At 47.1% G+C, this 10,472-nt stretch overlaps 1 long non-coding RNA gene across 2 annotated transcripts; it reads left to right on the top strand.

Annotated features, from left to right (window-relative positions):
• The first annotated feature begins 536 nt into the window (after window positions 1-536).
• LOC135183537 (uncharacterized) lies at window positions 537-7,353 on the top strand. 2 transcript variants are annotated; one of them, XR_010305590.1, is made up of 3 exons: window positions 537-576; window positions 2,474-2,699; window positions 6,604-7,353. It is a non-coding gene; the product is annotated as an uncharacterized LOC135183537 (long non-coding RNA). The 2 variants fall into 2 exon arrangements; XR_010305589.1 differs by having other exon boundaries at window positions 538-576; window positions 2,386-2,699.
• The last annotated feature ends 3,119 nt before the right edge of the window (window positions 7,354-10,472 follow it).

Below are 10,472 nucleotides of genomic sequence, written 5' to 3'. Positions count from 1 at the left end.
AATTCCAGGCTGAGTTTGTCCTGCTGAGGTACCCAGAGGGTGGTGGTGTTTGGGATCCACTGGGACTTTGTTGCCTCTCTTGCCTGTCTCGGCAGTTGCCCACTCCACTTCCTACCTGTAGCCAGGACATGGTGACTGGCTGTGCTGGTTCAGAGTAAAGAGTTGTGACAGGATGGACATGGTTTTCTGTTTCTGGAGAGAGAGCATCAAGTTCCCCGTTCTTCTGGGGAAAAGCTGTGGGTTCTTAGGAGGTGCTCGTCCACCAAGACCTCTTTCCAGCTCTGCTCCCCAACAGTGACTCCTGGAGATAATCATAGAATCAACCAGGTTGGAAGAGACCTCCAAGATCATGCAGTTTGACCTAGCACTCAGCCCTGCCCCATTTTCCACCATATCTGCCCCTTTCCCTTTTCTCCCCCAAACCCAGAGCACCTGGGTTCTGTTGGAGTCTCCTCCCACCCCAGGTGTGACCACTTTTCTCTCCCTGCCCACTCCCCTATTTAATGGGCCCCAGGACAGGCAGTGTCCAAGCTTGCCCAACTGGGCAGAGGGATCCTCCTCCTGCTGCCATCACTGGTGAGTACCCATGGTGCGCACTGGGTGGCTGGTGAAGGTGACTCAAAGGCCGGGGGGCCTGGTGGCCCCCCGGTTCCATAGGCTTCATTCCGATTGTAACCTCACTCACAAGTGCTGGCTGGGCTTTTTTGCTGATGCTGAGGAGCTATGTTGTCCCTCTAGATCTTTGAGATAAAGAAAGCCACAAGGAAAACTTGATAAATCTTGCCCACATCAATCCCTTAGACAGTACTTAGTCCTCATACATGCTGAATGAGGCTTGCTGGAGACTTCTGTGGTATGTTTCTCTTCCAGTCCTCTTTGGGATGGAATGCTGCCTGCATGATGTTTGTAGTGCCAGTTATATCTGCCATGGATATATGTGCTTTATTTCATTGACCTTTGCATTTGGCTGCCTGGATTTTGACTAAATAATAGAAAAGTCTGACTTGGTGATTTCCACAGCATTTGCCTGTGGTGCTGCTGGTTGTGCTTTGGGTAGGGTCTTAGCAGGATAAATTAAATTTAAAAATAGAAGAAAACAAAGCAGCCTTTCAATTTGTTTAACTAAAGTGAGGTAATTTTCATAGCTGTTGAGCACCTTGGCTTTCACTGATGTCATTAGCAGGCTCCACTGCAGGTGCTTTTGGTAGCAGGATTTGGAAATGCCACTCAAAAGTTCCCATTGCCATCCCAGTGTCCTTAGCAAGGAAGACAACAGTAATGCCAGAAATGAGAAGAATGCTAAGCTTCTAAGTTCCCTGTTTGATAGGTGCAATATTTTGGGTGTAAGTTGCAGCACAAGAGGTTCCACCTCGACACAAGGGGGAACGCCTTTACTGTAAGGGTCACAGAGCACTGGAAAAGGCTCCCCAGGGAGGTTGTGGAGTCTCCTCCTCTGGAGACTTTCAGGGCCTGTGTGGATGTGTTCCTCTGTGATCTGTGTTAGATAGGATTGTCCTGCTCTGGCAGGGGGGTTGGACTCGATGATCTCTTTGGGTCTCTTCCAACCCCTAACATCCTATGATCCTCCTGACACTACCATCTTCATAGGATGTGTAAAATGCTGTCAGCACAGTCACACACTGAAGATGTCCCTCAGCTCTGCCATAGGCCATGTGAATTACGTTTGCTCTCCCACTCAAACTTGGAGAGACAAACCCACAGTTGGCCACACTCAGGCAGTTTATATTCAAACATCTGCTACACAGTTCAAAATGTTGGGGCTTTTCTGACATCATGGTGTTTGACAGCAGCAAATGTCCAACCCCCAGGAGCTGGTGTGGCAATGCTGCTGGTCTGTGAAAGCCTTCCCTGTCCTACCCTTGTTGTTTCAGCAGCTGAGATCCCTAGGTCAGATAGACTTGCTGGTTTTTCCTAACACCTCTCCTCTGCCCCACACCATCCCTGTTACCCAAATGCTGACCTCTTTCTGCAAGAGGCAGGCAGGGGCCTCCAGCTCTATCAAGCTGTGGGCTGTGAACAAAGGACCACGAGGAACTGGAATGAGATCACTAAATCCATTGACTTATTTGGGATTTGAGCCTAGGTCTTCTGGGTGAAAGTGAATGTGTTAACCCAGTATGGGAATTAATTCCCTGCATAGTCATTATTCAGGCATCATTAAAGTATGCATTGTGCTGCAGGTCAAATCAGATTACTCTAAAGAATTTGGAATGGGAAAAATGCTGAGAGTTTTTCATCAGCCTAAGTGTTTGGTTATCTCAGTGTTTAGCTATTTATATTGTGCCTGTCACTGTGGCATGTCACTGTACAAACAAAGGGATACTCTAAATCTCTTATTATTTTAATAGCATTAATGTTCTTCAGCAGGGGAAAAAAGAAAATCATTTCCCCTGGGAGATAACAGAGTAAGAGCTTTAACTGAACAGCAGCTCTGGGAAAACTGCTCTTACAGGCTCACTCAAGCAGAATGGTCCTGCAGCTCTGCATTGGCTGGCACCAGCAGCCACCTGGTTGCACCTGGAGATGTTGCTGCCTACACCCTCTCCTAATGCCAGAGACAAGCCCCCACTGCTGCAAGAGGATGACAGCCTGAATGTATTTAACTCTTAAAGAGAGAAAGAGGAGGAGTGCAGCATGACTCTCAAGCACAGGTGTAAGCAGAGCTCTCCTCTGCAGAGGTAAGCTGGGTGCTTGGTTCAAAGCATATGCTCTGGCACCAACTGGGGAGAAGCAACATGTAGGCTGGATCAAGGAGTATTCATTTCTTGGCGAGCCACAGAGATACAACTAGTAATTGCAGATCCAGACATATGTTGCCCTTACCACAGCAAAGAAAAATGCTGGGATAACAGTTCCATGCTGGGGGATCGGCGAGGCAGAAGCAGGAGCAAACAAGGGTGAAAGAAGTCAGCATCCACCTCAGAGAAAGCTGTCTGGTTGTGGCAGCAAGAGGAAAGAGCCCAGAAACTGAAAGCAACTTGAAAATCGGATTAAATTGGTCTGTAACTGTAAAATAAGATGATACTCACCCTCAGAGGCACATGATGGTTGGGGATGAAGTCTAAATTCTGGCACTCTTAGTACTGTGAGACAGCCCTTGAAGATTCCTGGTGCCTAGCACACTGATGTGAAGAAGAGAGGGGAAGAGTGGCTGGCTATGTTGGGGGTGAGAGGCAAAAGGACCCTTCTAAGGATGAAAGAGGCCTTTGTGAATTTCAACTTGTGGTTTTCTGTAGCTTTGTTTCATCACCCTAGATGATCACTTTGCTAGCTCCCTCCAGAGGACCCCCAAACTTCCTGAGGAGTTTGATGAGGTTGATGTTCAGTCCCTGCAGGACAATTCCTTTGTGCCAACAAGCACCTGAGAGTAAAACACAAGCCACAAGCAAGAGCTCAGGTGCAGCATTAGCCAGGTGCCATGATGGAAAGGGGTTTAACGTGCACCACAGATGCAGATCTGTGCCTTCTTGTCTGTTTCAGTTGTATTAGACAAGGAGTAATTCAGGAGCAGGGCATGTAGGTGTAGGGATCAAAGCTTTGTACATTAATCTGCCCAGCAGTACCTGTTTGTTATTCATTTCAAATTATATCTGAAATTTCCATCAGTTTCTGCATCCATGGACTGAAAACACTTTTTGTGTACTTTCAAATCCACAAGGGGATATGTGTCCTGAACATATGGCTCAGTGCAAGCTCCGCTCTTGAGTTCAGGAGACATCAGTGACATACTGATCTACAGTGCCCAGCCAGCGTGGGAGAACAGGACCAAGAGGTACACAAACCCAAAAGGAGGAGCTCTCTCCTGCCATCGTTGTCAGTCTTCATGTGTGAGGTCCCATGATAGACTGAAAGCCCTCCTGAGGCATTTCCAGCCCTGCTGGCTATAAATCTGGTACAGTACTGAAATGGTATATCCAAACTGTCTGTGTTCCTGGCCAGTAATGCAGGGAGTGGAGACTACTAAACACCAGACAAGGATACAAGCCACATTATCTGTCTTTCATCCTAGTGTGCAGGTTGCTGGCTCTCTGTGTTAAAGGAAAGATGCCACTTGTTGTCTCTGTTTCTAAATATCTTGCTTTTCTTGTCTTTGCCCTGCAGCAAAGAATCTTGGAAACATAGCATGAGGTCAGCTTCCCAATATGCATATAAAATGCCTATCACCATATTGATAAACATTCTTTGGAACCACTCTTGGTGGTGCATGGAATTCCAGTGGTGGAATACACTTTGTGCCTTGTCAAGCATAGTCCCACTTGCATGCACCTGGATTTCACCTAGGGTAGATCTGTGCCCTCATTAGAAAGAAGAACCATTTAGCAACTGCATGCTTCTACACACCAGAACATGTGAAATCATGGGCAGTCATGTACTGAAGTGCCAAATGTTGGACAAGGTACTAAAGGAGTCTGGAAAAGTGCCCTCTGTGACTGCTTTTACCTTCTCTCCAGATTTACCTGGACTACCTCCTTGTTGCCTGCCCCTTCCTTGACCTAGTGGCCTTTATGCCCATTACAGTACTTTCACAGGATACTGACAAGATTGTCCTAGTCTAACAACTTTTTTTTCCCATGGTACGTGATGGTATGCAGGGCTGACCTCCCATCCTGGTGGGATGGAAAGCTTGTGAGCCAAGACATACTGTTGGAGCAGGACTCCTAACATGCAAACACCTGCTGATCAGCATGGCTTTGTTCTTCCAGTAGCATGGACTCATTTTTCAAGGCATACTAGGATGATTACACTCCTATGGTGGTGTGCCTGCCTGCTTTGCCTGCCAGCTCCAGCCTGGCAGGTTGACAGGGTCCTCAATTTGGCAATAGTCAGGCTGTAGCAACTGCAGGAGGGTGGAAATGGGAGACACTGCCTAGCTCTTCTGTAGGAGTGAGGCTGCCTGTAACGTACCTAAATATGCTTGAGGCTGGCTGAGTGTACCTGTGGTTACATGAAAGCCAGGGTCCCACTGACAGTCAGCCCTGCACAACTACTGGGCCATTCATTTTTGTTTTCAGTGTTAAGAAATGTTACAGAAGAATTACACTGGGGACTGAAAATTCAGCCTTTGATGAAGCCCACTTAACACCTTGGCAGAAGACTGTGGTGCCTGCTTCTTGTTCTCCCCCAGTAGTAATGTCCAGTAATATCTTTTAAGAGACAGCTGGGGCAGAAGTGATGCTTATGCTGTGAAACAGGTCAAACATGAGGCGACACCTTATCTGCTTAGCTGTGAACCCCACCACTGCTGCTCAGCCTTTGCACTGATTATCTGATGGCTTTAAAATGCTCCCGAAACCGTTGCCTGTCACCTTGTATAAGTGCATTAAAGACTAAGCATTGGCCTATGTCCTTTCAGCTCAGAGGATCCAATTATTGTTTCTCATTTCCATAGCCCAGGAAAAGAAATGGGGCCATCTTAACGCACAGATGGTCTGCCATTCCCATCAGGAGCCATGGGGTTAGGAGCCATCCCAGCAGAGAAAGCTCACTAGCCTTTTTTTAAATTGAACTGTCTGAGAATTATTGTGTAGTCAAAATCTTGGCCACCTGTGGCCATTAAAGACCCAGTGGTGGTTTTTGCAGGACTAACGCTCACGTCCTGGGCACATTTAAGGCAGGGGTGTGTGTGCAGGTCGAAATACACTCCAGCTTCCCGAATCCTACATGGTGAGTAAATGATAAGAAGGAGGAATTATTTTCTTCCTGCACTGATATTTTCCACACTGTTATTAAATCGTGGGCAATCAAATAATTACTGTGGATTGCCCCAGAGCAGGGAGCACTTCCCCTGTGAATTCAGGAGACCCGAATGTGTTGTTTCAGTTTGTAACATGTCTGAGAACTTACTGCCTTGAGAAGAGACTCTTAGGTCCTACAGGCATGTTTTATGAAGCTGTAAAATGTCCCTGAGCCTGCTAAATATTGAAATATTAGGGGGGGGAAAAAGGCAGCACTTTTAAAGTTCACCTTAAATGCTTTCAGTATGAAAACTGAAAACATCTACATAGGAGCTAAGCTACTGGGGAGGAGGCTTGGGTGTGGTCACAGCAACGGTGCAGTCATATTGTGAGTATGTGCTTTGTGGTGCAGGGTGGGAATGTCTGGAAGAGACATCACCACACTTTAGGCTTGCTCTTCCCCTAATTGCACGATTGTTATTGAGAAATACAGAAAACGAGCACTTAAAATTAGACTGTGAGAGCTCTTGCTTATATGAAGAGACTGTCAATATTTGCAGAGTGATGCTTGGGCTCACCCAGACGGTATCTGAGTACATTGCACTTGAACGGCTGAATAAAATGGAGCACTCTATTCCTTTTCTCTCCTTAATGAAAAACAAAAGGGGGAGAGCCTAATTTTGCTTTCAAAATTCATTGTGTTCATGATTTTTCCAGATGCTCCCAAACTTGAGTCTTGATTTTTCAGCAGCTACTTCAAACAGCAGACTTGGCACAATAGCACATACTGGACTATATGAAGCACAGAACAAAAGGGGGAAAATGATAGTGGTGTTGGTTTTTTCCCCCCTCTCCAGATGTTGTAAGTTTCTGCTGTTCTAATCTCACTTTCTTCCTGGGTTGTTAGATGAAATACCCAGAGCAGACATAGACCGGTTCCTGAAGGAGAGCAGGAGTGCATTGCCTGAAGGCTGAACTGAATTGTAACATGGTGTGATCTTGCCAAGATGGCTAGGTAAAGCATCCCATGCAGCACCCTAATTTCTTACACTTTTATCACTACGAAATCATATTGTTGAAGCTGATGGGCACTGCCATCCCAGGTGGCTTGCATCTTGTAATGTTTTTTTATTTTACTTTGCTGGAACAGCAGGTCACAAGAACTTGGTCCAAGGCAATTTCATGCTTCTTAAGTAGGGCCAAACTCTGTTGGATTTGTAGTGCTCCAAGCTCAAAGTATCCACAGTGAAGGCTTCTGCCCTCTAATCTTTTTGCGCTCAAAGCATTTCTTATCTGTCTTTGACCTCTGATCCCCTTGGTATCTCTGGCTTTTGCAGGCAGCTAGTTGCCCTCCAGTGTGAAACCTTTCCTGTCTCTCTCACAGATGGCAGGGAGGCAGTGGATATAAAGTCTTGCACTCCACAGCAAGCATGGCTGCTCCCCTGCCCCACTGCATCCATTGCCCCACAAGTACCCTCTTGGGTACCTTCATTGGAAACAGGAAGAGCATTCATATAACAGCACTTCCCAACTCTTCCACCTGGATCTCCTTTCAATAAAAACCTTGTAAGTCTCCAAGTACGTTATGAAGCAGTCTGAATATTATTATTTCCTCCATACAGCTGGGGAAACTATAGCTCAGATGCTTGCTAAAAGTCATACCATGTGAGGACCTCAGTTTCCACTTTCCCCAACCAGTGTCCCAGCCATGGCACTATGAAGCACTCACCAGCTCCTCTATTTCACACAGCAGGATCCCAGATGTGAGAAGATGTTCCCCACCCGGGCAGTACTTATTGGCCCATCTGTGAGGTCAAGGGAGACAATTTCCAATCCTGATTTCCTGGAACAAATCAGCCATAAAAGCAGAATTATCTGACAAATTCGGTCTGGCACAGATTGTTCAGTGCAAATCTTAATGCAAATAAGAGAAATGTCAGTGCTAAAAGGGAAAAAAAAAGAGTATTTATGAGGGAAAAAATCTTATGCCGTTTTGTGGCATTTGTGCATAAAATAATGAGACCAAATATATCACCATTGGGTTTGAGCCAGATAAGTTCAGAACGTCTAATCCAGCTGGTGGATCATGATTCCCTTCATTATTTAAAGCAATGCTGTGGGAAAAGACACACAGAAAAGCTAACAAGATGGTGCTTGAGCTGCCATGCTGCTGGCAGCTGAACAAGTGCAGCGTGCGTTTTCTCACACCAGCAGGGAGAGGGAAGGAAAACGTGGAGCTAACGAGGAGCCCAGCATCTCCTCACCATGCAGGCTGAGCCTCGCTCACTGCCGTCACCCCTGCAGTCTGGCTTTGTCGAGCGCCAGTGACAGCATTTCCTTGCTCCTCCTGACCACAGTCCCGGGGTTTGTAGGGCATATTTTCTTCTCCTAGTTCATAGTCACACACACAAACCTTTGGGGTCATGGCATTGGTGTGGAGATCCTGTCCCTCAGCCGTCTTCTCTTTTCCTGGTACCTGCCTCTCCTCCTTGCACTCCTGCCTAGTTGCTTGTGCTTCCTTCATGACTCAGCTGATGGGGCCTCCTGGTTTTGACACTCTGCTTCTCCTCCTCTGCGCTTATGTCCTTCAGCTCTACTTCACCTGTTTGAGAAGCAGCTTTCTGAGGAACAAGTAAAAGGACACCCTTGCTTCATTGCTCATGCTATCTAGCTGCTAGGACACAGTATTTTGTTATTTCTCTAGGTAAAACTTTAGAAGTATCCTGATCATCACAATTGTTTTCCCTCTGAGGATGATTTTCCAGGAATGTTGATTCTTGTTTTGGAGAGCCCACTGGGCATGTCAGAAAGCTTAGTGCTTGTCAGTGAGATCCTTAATTGATGCATCAATAGGGCTGTCACATCTATCAAGCATCTCCCAAGCATATGAGATATACAGGCAAAAAAGAAGTCCAACACACACACAAGATTTTAAAGATGTTTTCCTTGCAAATCAATTTTCACTTGCTCTTTGCCTCAATCTGATAAGCTCCTTTGTCATCTATCCAGGTTTCCAAGGAAAAAAGTGGGGCAAGACAAACATTACCTTCTACTGTAGGAAAATAAATTCACCCCTTTTTGTATTACAGGAGCATTTTTCCAGTTCTCCCTCACATGAAACACAGAACGCAAGATAATCCACGTATCTGTGCCTCAACATCTGAATCTTGGAGCTTAAACAAGAGGAGACAAGAAGAAATAGCTTTATTGAATGATTTTGGGTGGAGTGGGGGCAGGGGCCAGATCTGGACTGCGGGGAGGATAGGCACCTAGCTGGACAGTGGCTCTAGCACTGTGGCACTGCTGGCACTACAGGTCTGCTGGGTGCTTTGCAGAGGCAGTCTGGGGAGTCTTCGAGGCTGCTGTTTTCCTCAGTCTCCCTAACATCAAAGCATGCACACTTCAAGGTTCCCCTGTCATAGTAGGCCTGATAGGCCAAAAACATGGGCTTATTCGTGTCCTGGCTTGCCCAGGCACATTTTTCCTGGTCTCCCCCCCTTCTGTTTTGGGGAGAAACAACTGCAGGAAGGAGGACAAAGAATCTGGAGCCACTGAGTCTAAGGACTCTGGCCTTCCCAGGCTTGTTTTGCTCCTGTGGTAAACAAGGTACACATGCTTAGCTTGTGCCTGCCTTGTGTAAGGTCTCTGCTTTTCCCAAATTTGGGTAAAGCAAGCCTATGGTTTCACCTAATATGGTCAAGCTTGGCTAACTGCCATTCTGACTGGCTACTCTGTGTCCAAAGGCCCACTGATCTCAGGCCATATTGATAAAAGGAGTTAAGCAGGTAACGCACCATGCTCTGCCACTTTATTCATGCCTGCTGTTGCCTGCTGCTATTGCTTACTGCCTCAGTGCATCCTGAATTACCTGGAGGCTCCACTGCCTCAAGGTTGCTAGGAACAGGCTCTAAACGCCTGCACATGATCAGCCTGCACAGCCAGCATGACATCGTGCCAACACTGCACATCACATCCTGCCTGCATCTGAAAGTCTCCTGCCAAGACGAGAAGTCCTGGAGATACACAGGTTGTCCAGAGGAGCAAAGAGATAAGTTATGCCAGAGATTGTTTGCCTCCTTTCCCCAGAAGCCTGGGAAGAATGAGAAGCCTCAGTGGCCGACAAGTAACAGAATTCCCTGAAAGCATTTGGGTAGTGTCTGAAGCTGTAGCTAGCCCCGGGGGTTGGGAAATAATAGTCTGTGAGTAAATGCTTAAAGCCTCTTGTGATCCACCATAGCCATAAGCAGAGAGGAAGAAAGGGGCCTGGGGGTACTGGTAGATAGTAGCTGAAGATGAGCCAGCAGTGTGCCCAGGTAGCAAAGAGAGCCAATGGCATCCTGGCCTGTATCAGGAACAGTGTGGCCAGTAGGACAAGGGAGGTTATTCTGCCTCTGTACTCAGCACTGCTCAGGCCATACCTTGAGTGCTGTGTCCAGTTCTGGGCCTCTCAATTCAGCAGAGATGTTGAGGTGCTGGAAGGTGTCCAGAGAAGGGCAACAAAGCTGGTGAGGGGCCTGGAGCACAAACTCTAGGAGGAGAGGCTGAGGGAGCTGGGGGTGTTTAGCCTGGAGAAGAGGAGGCTCAGGGGGACCTCATTGCTGTCTACAACTACCTGAAGGGAGGTTGTAGCCAGGTGGGGGTTGGTCTCTTCTGCCAGGCAACCAGCAACAGAACAAGGGGACACAGTCTCAAGCTGTGCCAGGGGAAGTCTAGGCTGGATGTTAGGAGGAAGTTGTTGGCAGAGAGAGTGATTGGCATTGGAATGGGCTGCCCAGG

The sequence above is a fragment of the Pogoniulus pusillus genome, chromosome 18 (assembly GCF_015220805.1).
Source record: "Pogoniulus pusillus isolate bPogPus1 chromosome 18, bPogPus1.pri, whole genome shotgun sequence".
NCBI classification, from domain to species: Eukaryota; Metazoa; Chordata; class Aves; order Piciformes; family Lybiidae; genus Pogoniulus; species Pogoniulus pusillus.
The sequence above is the reverse complement of the archived record's forward strand: the minus strand, read 5'-3'. Positions and strand labels throughout refer to the sequence as shown.